The following is a 13,944-nucleotide window of genomic DNA, read 5'->3' on the forward strand; positions in this document are numbered from 1 at the left end:
ATATATATAGCAGTATGGTGGTATAGTGGTTAGCAGTATATATATAGCAGTATGGTGGTATAGTGGTTAGCAGTATATATATAGCAATATGGTGGTATAGTGGTTAGCAGTATATATAGCAGTATGGTGGTATAGTGGTTAGCAGTGTATATATATATATAGCAGTATGGTGGTATAGTGGTTAGCAGTGTATATATATAGCAGTATGGTGGTTTAGTGGTTAACAGTGTATATATATAGCAGTATGGTGGTATAGTGGTTAGCAGTGTATATATAGCAGCATGGCGGTATAGTGGTTAACAGTATATATATATAGCAGTATGGTGGTATAGTGGTTAGCAGCGTATATATATATATATATATATATACATATATATATAGCAGTATGGTGGTATAGTGGTTAGCAGTATATATATATGTAGCAGTATGGTGGTATAGTGGTTAGCAGTATATACAGTATATAGCAGTATGGTGGTATAGTGGTTAGCAGTATATGTATATTTGGCAGCATGGTGGCTCAGTGGTTAGCACTGTATATGTGGCAGTATGGTGGCTCAGTGGTTAGCACTGTATATGTGGCAGTATGGTGGCTCAGTGGTTAGCACTTGGGTTCTGGGTTCACATCCCAGGTCCTTCAGTTATGACAAGGTTGGTAAAATTTCTATGTAGCATTCATGCAGCAGATATATAATTCATATGATGCTGCAGCAGCTGTAGTGTAGTACATAGGAAACACAAGTGAATTCACAGCTGAGTGATATCTATATGTACATGAGTGTAAGGCAGGCCGCGGCCATGATATCTTATATAATAGTCACCATGTGCAGCAGCTACTATCTCTCTCCTGGAGCTGTGAGGGCAGATGACGTCACTTCCTCCTCTAATGCCCTTATATGGCAGGCTGTCAGGACGGATGACATCACTTCCTTCTCTAATGCCCTTATATGGCAGGCTGTCGGGACGGATGACATCACTTCCTTCTCTAATGCCCTTACATGGCAGGCTGTCAGGGCAGATGACATCACTTCCTCCTCTAATGCCCTTACATGGCAGGCTGTCAGGGCAGATGACATCACTTCCTCCTCTAATGCCCTTACATGGCAGGCTGTCAGGGCATATGACATCACTTCCTGTACTCGCTCAAAGAGTTTAGGAGAACTACAGACAAGGTGAGACAATGGGGATACTCGCTGACAAAGTAGACATGGCCCAAACAAGTCTGTGCGGATTTTTGGAACATGATGACAGGTCCGTAATATTATCCAGCATCTACAGAGTATAAACTAATCCAAAGTGTAATATAGAGGAGTGTATATAGTATAATGTATATAGTATAGTGTAATATAGAGGAGTGTATATATATATAATATAGTGTAATATAGAGGAGTATGTATATATAGTATAGTGTAATATAGAGGAGTGTGTATATATATAGTATAGTGTAATATAGAGGAGTGTATATAATATAGTGTAATATAGAGGAGTATGTATATGTAGTATAGTGTAATATAGAGGAGTGTATATAATATAGTGTAATATAGAGGAGTGTGTATATATAGTATAGTGTAATATAGAGGAGTGTATATAGTATAGTGTAATATAGAGGAGTGTATATAGTATAGTGTAATATAGAGGAGTGTATATAGTATAGTGTAATATAGAGGAGTGTATATATAGTATAGTGTAATATAGAGGAGTGTATATATAGTATAGTGTAATATAGAGGAGTGTATATAATATAGTGTAATATAGAGGAGTGTGTATATATAGTATAGTGTAATATAGAGGAGTGTATATATAGTATAGTGTAATATAGAGGAGTGTATATATAGTATAGTGTAATATAGAGGAGTGTATATAATATAGTGTAATATAGAGGAGTGTGTATATATAGTATAGTGTAATATAGAGGAGTGTATATATATAGTATAGTGTAATATAGAGGAGTGTATATAGTATAATGTATATAGTATAGTGTAATATAGAGGAGTATGTATATATAGTATAGTGTAATATAGAGGAGTGTATATAATATAGTGTAATATAGAGGAGTATGTATATATAGTATAGTGTAATATAGAGGAGTGTATATATAGTATAGTGTAATATAGAGGAGTGTATATAATATAGTGTAATATAGAGGAGTGTGTATATATAGTATAGTGTAATATAGAGGAGTGTATATATATAGTATAGTGTAATATAGAGGAGTGTATATAGTATAATGTATATAGTATAGTGTAATATAGAGGAGTATGTATATATAGTATAGTGTAATATAGAGGAGTGTATATAATATAGTGTAATATAGAGGAGTATGTATATATAGTATAGTGTAATATAGAGGAGTGTATATATAGTATAGTGTAATATAGAGGAGTGTATATAGTATAGTGTAATATAGAGGAGTGTATATATATAGTATAGTGTAATATAGAGGAGGAGTGTATATATAGTATAGTGTAATATAGAGGAGTGTATATAGTATAGTGTAATACAGAGGAGTGTATATAGTATAGTGTAATATAGAGGAGTGTATATAGTATAGTGTAATATAGAGGAGTGTATATAGTATAGTGTAATATAGAGGAGTGTATATAGTATAGTGTAATATAGAGGAGTGTATATAGTATAGTGTAATATAGAGGAGGAGTGTATATATAGTATAGTGTAATATAGAGGAGTATATATAGTATAGTGTAATATAGAGAAGTATGTATATATAGTATAGTGTAATATAGAGGAGGAGTGTATATATAGTATAGTGTAATATAGAGGAGTGTATATAGTATAGTGTAATATAGAGGAGTGTATATAATATAGTGTAATATAGAGGAGTGTGTATATATAGTATAGTGTAATATAGAGGAGTATGTATATATAGTATAGTGTAATATAGAGGAGTGTATATATAGTATAGTGTAATATAGAGGAGTATGTATATATAGTATAGTGTAATATAGAGGAGTGTATATAGTATAGTGTAATATAGAGGAGTGTGTATATATATAGTATAGTGTAATATAGAGGAGTATATATAGTATAGTGTAATATAGAGGAGTGTATATAGTATAGTGTAATATAGAGGAGGAGTGTATATATAGTATAGTGTAATATAGAGGAGTGTATATATATAGTATAGTGTAATATAGAGGAGTATGTATATATATAGTATAGTGTAATATAGAGGCGTATGTATATATAGTATAGTGTAATATAGAGGAGGAGTGTATATATAGTATAGTGTAATATAGAGGAGTGTATATATAGTATAGTGTAATATAGAGGAGTATGTATATATAGTATAGTGTAATATAGAGGAGTATATATAGTATAGTGTAATATAGAGGAGTGTGTATATATATAGTATAGTGTAATATAGAGGAGTGTATATATAGTATAGTGTAATATAGAGGAGTGTATATATAGTATAGTGTAATATAGAGGAGGAGTGTATATATAGTATAATGTAATATAGAGGAGTATGTATATATAATATAGTGTAATATAGAGGAGTATGTATATATAGTATAGTGTAATATAGAGGAGTGTGTATATATAGTATAGTGTAATATAGAGGAGTGTATATATAGTATAGTGTAATATAGAGGAGTGTATATATATAGTATAGTGTAATATAGAGGAGTGTATATAGTATAGTGTAATATAGAGGAGGAGTGTATATATAGTATAATGTAATATAGAGGAGTATGTATATATATATAGTATAGTGTAATATAGAGGAGTGTATATAGTATAGTGTAATATAGAGGAGTGTATATAGTATAGTGTAATATAGAGGAGGAGTGTATATATAGTATAGTGTAATATAGAGGAGTGTATATATATAGTATAGTGTAATATAGAGGAGTGTATATATATATAGTATAGTGTAATATAGAGGAGTGTGTATATATATAGTATAGTGTAATATAGAGGAGTGTATATATAGTATAGTGTAATATAGAGGAGTGTATATAGTATAGTGTAATATAGAGGAGGAGTGTATATATAGTATAATGTAATATAGAGGAGTATGTATATATAGTATAGTGTAATATAGAGGAGTATGTATATATATAGTATAGTGTAATATAGAGGAGTATGTATATATAGTATAGTGTAATATAGAGGAGTATGTATATATATAGTATAGTGTAATATAGAGGAGTGTGTATATATATAGTATAGTGTAATATAGAGGAGTGTATATAGTATAGTGTAATATAATATAGAGGAGTATGTATATATAGTATAGTGTAATATAGAGGAGTATGTATATATATAGTATAGTGTAATATAGAGGAGTATGTATATATAGTATAGTGTAATATAGAGGAGTATGTATATATATAGTATAGTGTAATATAGAGGAGTATATATAGTATAGTGTAATATAGAGGAGTGTGTATATATATAGTATAGTGTAATATAGAGGAGTATATATAGTATAGTGTAATATAGAGGAGTGTGTGTATATATATATAGTATAGTGTAATATAGAGGAGTATGTATATATAGTATAGTGTAATATAGAGGAGTGTATATATAGTATAGTGTAATATAGAGGAGTGTATATAGTATAGTGTAATATAGAGGAGTATATATAGTATAGTGTAATATAGAGGAGTATATATAGTATAGTGTAATATAGAGGAGTGTATATGAGGACTTACACCGTGAATGTAAAACCAGTGATAGTGAATAAGGATCGGGGCTCTGCAGCTGTTGTCCTTGTTCTTACATGAAGATTCACCATAAGTTAGTCTGTAAGAGTCTTCATGTAATACTGCACACAACCTGAGGACGGGGTGGCGCTGTTTCTGCAAGAAAGTAGCTTTAAAGGGATTGTCCAGGATTACAAAAACATTCATCCAGAAAGTTGTCTGTGGTTGTGTCTGGTATTACAGCTCAGCACCATGGAAGTAAATGTGGCTTAGCTGCAATACCGGACACAACCTGTGGGCAGATGTGGCGCTGTTTTTTGAGGAAAGCAGACAATTTTCTATCCCTCATTAAGAATAGAACACAGGCTCCTAGTCTTAGTGCATCTCCCCTGACTAGTATGGCGGCACCAGCTCAGTCCTGAGAAGTACGGCACGCCACGGCCGTGATTGGCTGACAGTGTACGACCTGATGCTATGTGATCCAATGATCCAATGTGATAATATTCCCTATGAAGAGCCGTATAGAGATGGATGGAGCCTATAGATATATTATACCCGGAGATGGATGGAGCCTATAGATATATTATAGCCGGAGATGGATGGAGCCTATAGATATATTATAGCCGGAGATGGATGGAGCCTATAGATATTATACCCGGAGATGGATGGAGCCTATAGATATATTATACCCGGAGATGGATGGAGCCTATAGATATTATAGCCGGAGATGGATGGAGCCTATAGATATTATACCCGGAGATGGATGGAGCCTATAGATATTATAGCCGGAGATGGATGGAGCCTATAGATATTATACCCGGAGATGGATGGAGCCTATAGATATATTATAGCCGGAGATGGATGGAGCCTATAGATATTATACCCGGAGATGGATGGAGCCTATAGATATATTATAGCCGGAGATGGATGGAGCCTATAGATATTATAGCCGGAGATGGATGGAGCCTATAGATATTATACCCGGAGATGGATGGAGCCTATAGATATTATACCCGGAGATGGATGGAGCCTATAGATATATTATACCTGGAGATGGATGGAGCCTATAGATGTTATAGCCGGAGATGGATGGAGCCTATAGATATTATAGCCGGAGATGGATGGAGCCTATAGATATTATACCCGGAGATGGAAGGAGCCTATAGATATTATACCCGGAGATAGATGGAGCCTATAGATATATTATAGCCGGAGATGGATGGAGCCTATAGATATATTATACCCGGAGATGGATGGAGCCTATAGATATAATAAGAGCCGGAGATGGATGGAGCCTATAGATATATTATAGCCGGAGATGGATGGAGCCTATAGATATATTATACCTGGAGATGGATGGAGCCTATAGATATTATAGCCAGAGATGGATGGAGCCTATAGATATATTATACCCGGAGATGGATGGAGCCTATAGATATTATAGCCGGAGATGGATGGAGCCTATAGATATTATACCCGGAGATGGATGGAGCCTATAGATATTATAGCCGGAGATGGATGGAGCCTATAGATATTATACCCGGAGATGGATGGAGCCTATAGATATTATACCCGGAGATGGATGGAGCCTATAGATATTATACCCGGAGATGGATGGAGCCTATAGATATATTATACCTGGAGATGGATGGAGCCTATAGATATTATACCTAGAGATGGAAGGAGCCTATAGATGTTATAGCCGGAGATGGATGGAGCCTATAGATATTATAGCCGGAGATGGATGGAGCCTATAGATATAATAAGAGCCAGAGATGGATGAAGCCTATAGATATTATACCTGGAGATGGATGGAGCCTATAGATATTATACCTGGAGATGGAAGGAGCCTAAAGATATTATAGCCGGAGATGGAAGGAGCCTATAGATATAATAAGAGCCGGAGATGGAAGGAGCCTAAAGATATTATAGCCGGAGATGGATGGAGCCTATAGATATTATAGCCGGAGATGGATGGAGCCTATAGATGTTATAGCCGGAGATGGATGGAGCCTATAGATATTATAGCCGGAGATGGATGGAGCCTATAGATATTATAGCCGGAGATGGAAGGAGCCTATAGATGTTATAGCCGGAGATGGATGGAGCCTATAGATATTATACCCGGAGATGGATGGAGCCTATAGATATTATAGCCGGAGATGGATGGAGCCTATAGATATTATACCCGGAGATGGATGGAGCCTAAAGATATTATAGCCGGAGATGGATGGAGCCTATAGATATTATAGCCGGAGATGGATGGAGCCTATAGATATATTATAGCCGGAGATGGATGGAGCCTATAGATATTATAGCCGGAGATGGATGGAGCCTATAGATGTTATAGCCGGAGATGGATGGAGCCTATAGATATTATAGCCGGAGATGGATGGAGCCTATAGATATAATAAGAGCCGGAGATGGAAGGAGCCTAAAGATATTATAGCCGGAGATGGATGGAGCCTATAGATATTATAGCCGGAGATGGATGGAGCCTATAGATATTATACCTGGAGATGGATGGAGCCTATAGATATTATAGCCGGAGATGGATGGAGCCTATAGATATTATAGCCGGAGATGGATGGAGCCTATAGATATTATACCCGGAGATGGATGGAGCCTATAGATATAATAAGAGCCGGAGATGGATGGAGCCTATAGATATTATACCCGGAGATGGATGGAGCCTATAGATATAATAAGAGCCGGAGATGGATGGAGCCTATAGATATTATACCCGGAGATGGATGGAGCCTATAGATATTATAGCCGGAGATGGATGGAGCCTATAGATATATTATAGCCGGAGATGGAAGGAGCCTATAGATATAATAAGAGCCGGAGATGGATGGAGCCTATAGATATAATAAGAGCCGGAGATGGATGGAGCCTATAGATATTATAGCCGGAGATGGATGGAGCCTATAGATATTATAGCCGGAGATGGAAGGAGCCTATAGATATAATAAGAGCCGGAGATGGATGGAGCCTATAGATATTATAGTCGGAGATGGATGGAGCCTATAGATATATTATAGCCGGAGATGGATGGAGCCTATAGATATTATAGCCGGAGATGGATGGAGCCTATAGATATATTATAGCCGGAGATGGATGGAGCCTATAGATATTATACCCGGAGATGGAAGGAGCCTATAGATATTATAGCCGGAGATGGAAGGAGCCTATAGATATAATAAGAGCCGGAGATGGATGAAGCCTATAGATATATTATAGCCGGAGATGGATGGAGCCTATAGATATATTATAGCCGGAGATGGATGAAGCCTATAGATATATTATAGCCGGAGATTGATGGAGCCTATAGATATATTATAGCCGGAGATTGATGGAGCCTATAGATATTATAGCCGGAGATGGATGGAGCCTATAGATATATTATAGCCGGAGATGGATGGAGCCTATAGATATTATACCCGGAGATGGATGGAGCCTATAGATATATTATAGCCGGAGATGGATGGAGCCTATAGATATTATAGCCGGAGATGGATGGAGCCTATAGATATTATACCCGGAGATGGATGGAGCCTATAGATATATTATAGCCGGAGATGGATGGAGCCTATAGATATTATAGCCGGAGATGGATGGAGCCTATAGATATATTATAGCCGGAGATGGAAGGAGCCTATAGATATTATAGCCGGAGATGGATGGAGCCTATAGATATTATAGCCGGAGATGGATGGAGCCTATAGATATATTATAGCCGGAGATGGATGGAGCCTATAGATATTATAGCCGGAGATGGATGGAGCCTATAGATATATTATAGCCGGAGATGGATGGAGCCTATAGATATTATAGCTGGAGATGGATGGAGCCCATTACCAGCATATCACCAGAATACAGCGCCTCCTCCATGATAAGTACTGGCGAGTGCCCATTACCAGCATACAGCACCTCCTCCATGATTAGTACTGGCGAGCGCCCATTACCAGCATACAGCGCCTCCTCTTCCATGATAAGTACTGGCGAGCGCCCATTACCAGCATACAGCGCCTCCTCCTCCATGATAAGTACTGGCGAGCGCCCATTACCAGCATACAGTGCCTCCTCCATGATAAGTACTGGCGAGCGCCCATTACCAGCATACAGCGCCTCCTCTTCCATGATAAGTACTGGCGAGCGCCCATCACCAGCATACAGCACCTCCTCCATGATTAGTACTGGCGAGCGCCCATTACCAGCATACAGCGCCTCCTCTTCCATGATAAGTACTGGCGAGTGCCCATTACCAGTATACAGCGCCTCCTCCATGATAAGTACTGGCGAGCGCCCATTACCAGCATACAGCGCCTCCTCCTCCATGATAAGTACTGGCGAGCGCCCATTACCAGTATACAGCGCCTCCTCCTCCATGATAAGTACTGGCGAGTGCCCATTACCAGTATACAGCACCTCCTCCATAATTAGTACTGGCCAGCGCCCATTACCAGCATACAGCTCCTCCTCCTCCGTTAGTACTGGCGAGCGCCCATTACCAGCATACAGCGCCTCCTCCTCCGTTAGTACTCACGAGTGCCCATTACCAGCATACAGCGCCTCCTCCTCCATGATAAGTACTGGCAAGTGCCCATTACCAGCATACAGTGTGTCCTCCATGATAAGTACTGGCGAGCGCCCATTACCAGCATACAGCGCCTCCTCCTCCATGATAAGTACTGGCAAGTGCCCATTACCAGCATACAGTGTGTCCTCCATGATAAGTACTGGCGAGCTCCCATTACCAGCATACAGCGCCTCCTCCTCCATGATAAGTACTGGCGAGCTCCCATTACCAGCATACAGTGTGTCCTCCATGATAAGTACTGGCGAGTGCCCATTACCAGCGTACAGCACCTCCTCCATGATTAGTACTGGCGAGCGCCCATTACCAGCATACAGCACCTCCTCCTCCATGATAAGTACTGGCGAGCGCCCATTACCAGCATACAGTGTGTCCTCCATGATAAGTACTGGCGAGCGCCCATTACCAGCATACAGCGCCTCCTCTTCCATGATAAGTACTGGCGAGCGCCCATTACCAGCATACAGCGCCTCCTCTTCCATGATAAGTACTGGCGAGCGCCCATTACCAGCATACAGCGCCTCCTCTTCCATGATAAGTACTGGCGAGCGCCCATTACCAGCATATAGTGCCTCCTCCTCCATGATAAGTACTGGCGAGCGCCCATTACCAGCATACAGCGCCTCCTCCATGATTAGTACTGGCGAGCGCCCATTACCAGAATACAGTGCCTCCTCCATAATTAGTACTGGCGAGCGCCCATTACCAGCATACAGCGCCTCCTCCTCCATGATTAGTACTGGCGAGCGCCCATTACCAGCATACAGCACCTCCTCCATAATTAGTACTGCGAGCGCCCATTACCAGCATACAGCACCTCCTCCTCCATGATAAGTACTGGCGAGCGCCCATTACCAGCATACAGCACCTCCTCCTCCATGATTAGTACTGGCGAGCGCCCATTACCAGCATACAGCACCTCCTCCTCCATAAGTACTGGCGAGCGCCCATTACCAGCATACAGCGCCTCCTCCTCCTCCATGATAAGTACTGGCGAGCGCCCATTACCAGCATACAGCGCCTCCTCCATGATTAGTACTGGCGAGCGCCCATTACCAGCATACAGCGCCTCCTCCATGATAAGTACTGGCGAGCGGCCATTACCAGCATACAGTGTGTCCTCCATGATAAGTACTGGCGAGCGGCCATTACCAGCATACAGCGCCTCCTCCTCCATGATAAGTACTGGCGAGCGGCCATTACCAGCATACAGCGCCTCCTCCTCCATGATAAGTACTGGCGAGCGCCCATTACCAGCATACAGCGCCTCCTCCATGATAAGTACTGGCGAGCGGCCATTACCAGCATACAGCGCCTCCTCCTCCATGATTAGTACTGGCGAGCTCCCATTACCAGCATACAGTGTGTCCTCCATGATAAGTACTGGCGAGTGCCCATTACCAGCATACAGCGCCTCCTCCTCCATGATTAGTACTGGCGAGCGCCCATTACCAGCATACAGCGCCCACAATTACATGATGGGTAGAATAATTAGTCCAAAACCCAATGTTTACCAGAGAGGAGAGAACCACATAATAGAGGCAGCTGTCTGACACCCAAAGGAAAGGCTTATTGTCTCTTCTCTCCTCGCAGCCTAGCTACTTTCCATACAGAAAAAACTACAGCAATTCAGGAGCTGGAAGGAGATGACTAATATTGTGCGTACGGCTGGAAGATACAGGGATGATGGGAGTTATACGGGGAGGATGGAAGTTATACTGGGATGATGGGACCTGTCGGGGATCATGGGAGTTGTACAGGAAGGATGGCAGTTGTGCGGGGGATGGTGGGAGTTGTGCGGGGGATGATGGGAGTTGCGTGGGGGATGATGGGAGTTGCGTGGGGGATGATGGGAGTTGCGCGGGGGATGATGGGAGTTGTACAGGAGGGATGGGAGTTGTACAGGAGGGATGGGAGTTGTGCGGGGATGGTGGGAGTTGTGCGGGGACGGTGGGAGTTGTGCAGGGACGGTGAGAGTTGTGCGGGGACGGTGGGAGTTGTGCGGGGACGGTGAGAGTTGTGCACGGGGATGATGGGAGTTGTGCGGGGATGATGGGAGTTGTGCGGGGACGTTGTGAGTTGTATGGGGATGATGGGAGTTGTGTGGGGACGTTGTGAGTTGTACGGGGATGATGGGAGTTGTAGATTTGGGGCCATTCCTCCGTGCTGGGGCTCCTTGTCCTTGGGAAGCAGAATGTGCACCTGCCGGCTCGGCTGCGTCTCCCGGTACAAGGTGTGGGAGGAATCAGCCGGGAGAATCTCTGTGCACGCCGGGCAGACACCGATCACCGTTATCAATATTTCATCCGATAGGGAATTAGGGAAATGATTGTGATTCTGCCGTCCCTGTTCTCCGCTACAACCTGTGCCGAGCCGCAATCTCTGCTCTGAATTGTTATTACATGATATACTATCTCCTGGGCGTCTTATTACATTAAGGATCAGGGATTGTAGAACAATTGGTTTCAAACTCAGCGACTTTAAGTGGAAATAAGAGACTTAATAGATTTGTAAATCCAGGCAGCTGCAGCCCTAACTCCCCCCTGCTGCAAGAAGAGACTGCTGGAGGAGGAGGAGGAGGAGGAGGAGGAGGATGGCAGCCAGGGGGTTAAAGCACACAGCTCAGTCATCCAATCAAGTGTCACCCCAGGGAGGGATCCGACCAATAGCAGGGCGGCGGAGGCCGAGCCTTCTCTGCCATTGGCTGCGGTGGGACAGGCATGGAATGAGGGAAAGGATGGGAGAGAGTTTTCCCACTGACTTGGTGCTTGTGAATCCTGCAGGTAACGAGACACTTAGAAGCCGAGAGAGACACAAGGAGGAGCGGAGGCGAGAAGGAAGACGGATCTGATAGAGAGAGGAAGGCGAGCAGGGAGAGAGGCCGGCAGCGATCGCTGCATCATCTCCATGGCCAGACAATGGCAACAAGCGCACACAGCCTGATCAGCCTCGGCAAAAAGAAGCGAAAGAAAAGCAGCAGGATGTTCCCAGTGACCTTATAGGAGGCGGCACGCCGGGCTCCATCCACACAATGATTGACATCTAGCCAGGACCTGCACGGCTGTAGACGGACATGCTCGGCTGTAGACGGACACTAGCTGGAGACGCAGCTTGTCGCCTGTCTGTCAGGGGGTGCAGGGCTGCTGTGCACATCCTCCTCCTCCGGCCCCAGGTGACTTTCTGACCTGGAGATCCTCTCCTCGATCCCAAGGATTCATCATCTGGTTTTTTGGATTTTTTTCGTGGACAAAGACTAAAGACAAGAGGACAGATCGGCAGCTAATCTGCAACTTTGAGCCTGGCATCTGGGGAGGTCCAAGGCTCCGGGCAGGCGTCTTTCTGGTTCCAAGGCTCCGGGCAGGCGTCCTCCCCACGGCTGGAGCCCGTCTCTTTCTGGTTCCAAGGCTCCGGGCAGCCGTCTCTTTCTGGTTTTCCTGCGTGTAATCATGGCTCAGGCTGTCGTGGACCTTTGATTGGCAGTGCCAAGGTGGTGTGTGGGGCCCCTCTGATATTGCCCTTTGGGTAAGCTCTTCTTCTTCTCTTAGCAGCATAGCCTCTCGTGCATTGATGTAAGATACAGGAGTAAAGTGGACAGCCTCCAGCTGTAACCCACACCATTGGCTTCTATAGATTCCTTCTGTCACTGCACCGGTATCATTTCTAGCAGACTGAAGTATAGACCAGTCCCTCTCCCTGTTAACCCTTTACGTACTCATCATCCCCAGAATCCCACAGCTGAACCCTGAATGGGTTAAACTTCTTCCCCTGCAATAATGCTGTAGGGCACCACTCCATTGACCTGTTCCTTGCTAAAGAGACCCACAAGGCATTGCTCCATTAATCACTTTATCGCCGGGTTTTATGTTCTCTGTGCACTGCAGAAAATCTAATAAACTCTGTGGAATGAGGTTGTGTTACCCCCATAAGTGCGGAGTCTGCCTGGTGCGGCTGCAACGGGGGCTTCTCACACTTGCTGAAGCTGGGTTAGCAGGCCATAGGCAGGGCTGGGGCGAGACATCAACAGCTGCACAATGGTAAGAGGTTCTGAAGCAGCTCAAAAACTCATCTCTGCAATCAGTATTAGAATAGAGCCCACCAGTACCCTTAATAGAGTGCTCCATTGAATAGAGCCCACCACTCCCGGGTCACCCAGTACCCTTCATGTCCAGAAGGGATCAACAAACTCCATAGAATAGAGCCCACCACTCCCGGGTCACCCAGTACCCTTCATGTCCGGAAGGGATCAACAAACTCCATAGAATAGAGCCCACCACTCCCGGGTCACCCAGTACCCTTCATGTCCGGAAGGGATCAACAAACTCCATAGAATAGAGCCCACCACTCCCGGGTCACCCAGTACCCTTCATGTCTGGATGGGATCAACAAACTCCATAGAATAGAGCCCACCACTCCCGGGTCACCCAGTACCCTTCATGTCTGGATGGAATCAACAAACTCCATAGAATAGAGCCCACTACTCCCGGGTCACCCAGTACCCCTCATGTCCAGAAGGGATCAACAAACTCCATAGAATAGAGCCCACCACTCCCGGGTCACCCAGTACCCTTCATGTATGGAAGGAATCAACAAACTCCAATCCTCCAATCCCACTGAACTCCAAGTTGAGACAATGAGTGAATAATTGCTGCCATTAATGCGGCCACTTAGCGCCATCGC

General features: G+C 42.8%; 1 protein-coding gene across 1 annotated transcript in view; it reads left to right on the top strand.

Moving 5' to 3' along the window:
• Positions 1 to 12,688: 12,688 nt before the first annotated feature.
• LOC138800123 (BMP/retinoic acid-inducible neural-specific protein 2-like) overlaps positions 12,689 to 13,944 on the top strand; it is a 119,832-nt gene continuing 118,576 nt past the window's right edge. The window contains exon 1 of the mRNA XM_069981933.1: positions 12,689 to 12,789. The gene's annotated coding sequence lies outside the window, so the exon portion shown is untranslated. The remainder of the gene's footprint in view (positions 12,790 to 13,944) is intronic.

The sequence above is a fragment of the Dendropsophus ebraccatus genome, chromosome 8 (genome assembly GCF_027789765.1).
Source record: "Dendropsophus ebraccatus isolate aDenEbr1 chromosome 8, aDenEbr1.pat, whole genome shotgun sequence".
NCBI lineage: Eukaryota > Metazoa > Chordata > Amphibia > Anura > Hylidae > Dendropsophus > Dendropsophus ebraccatus.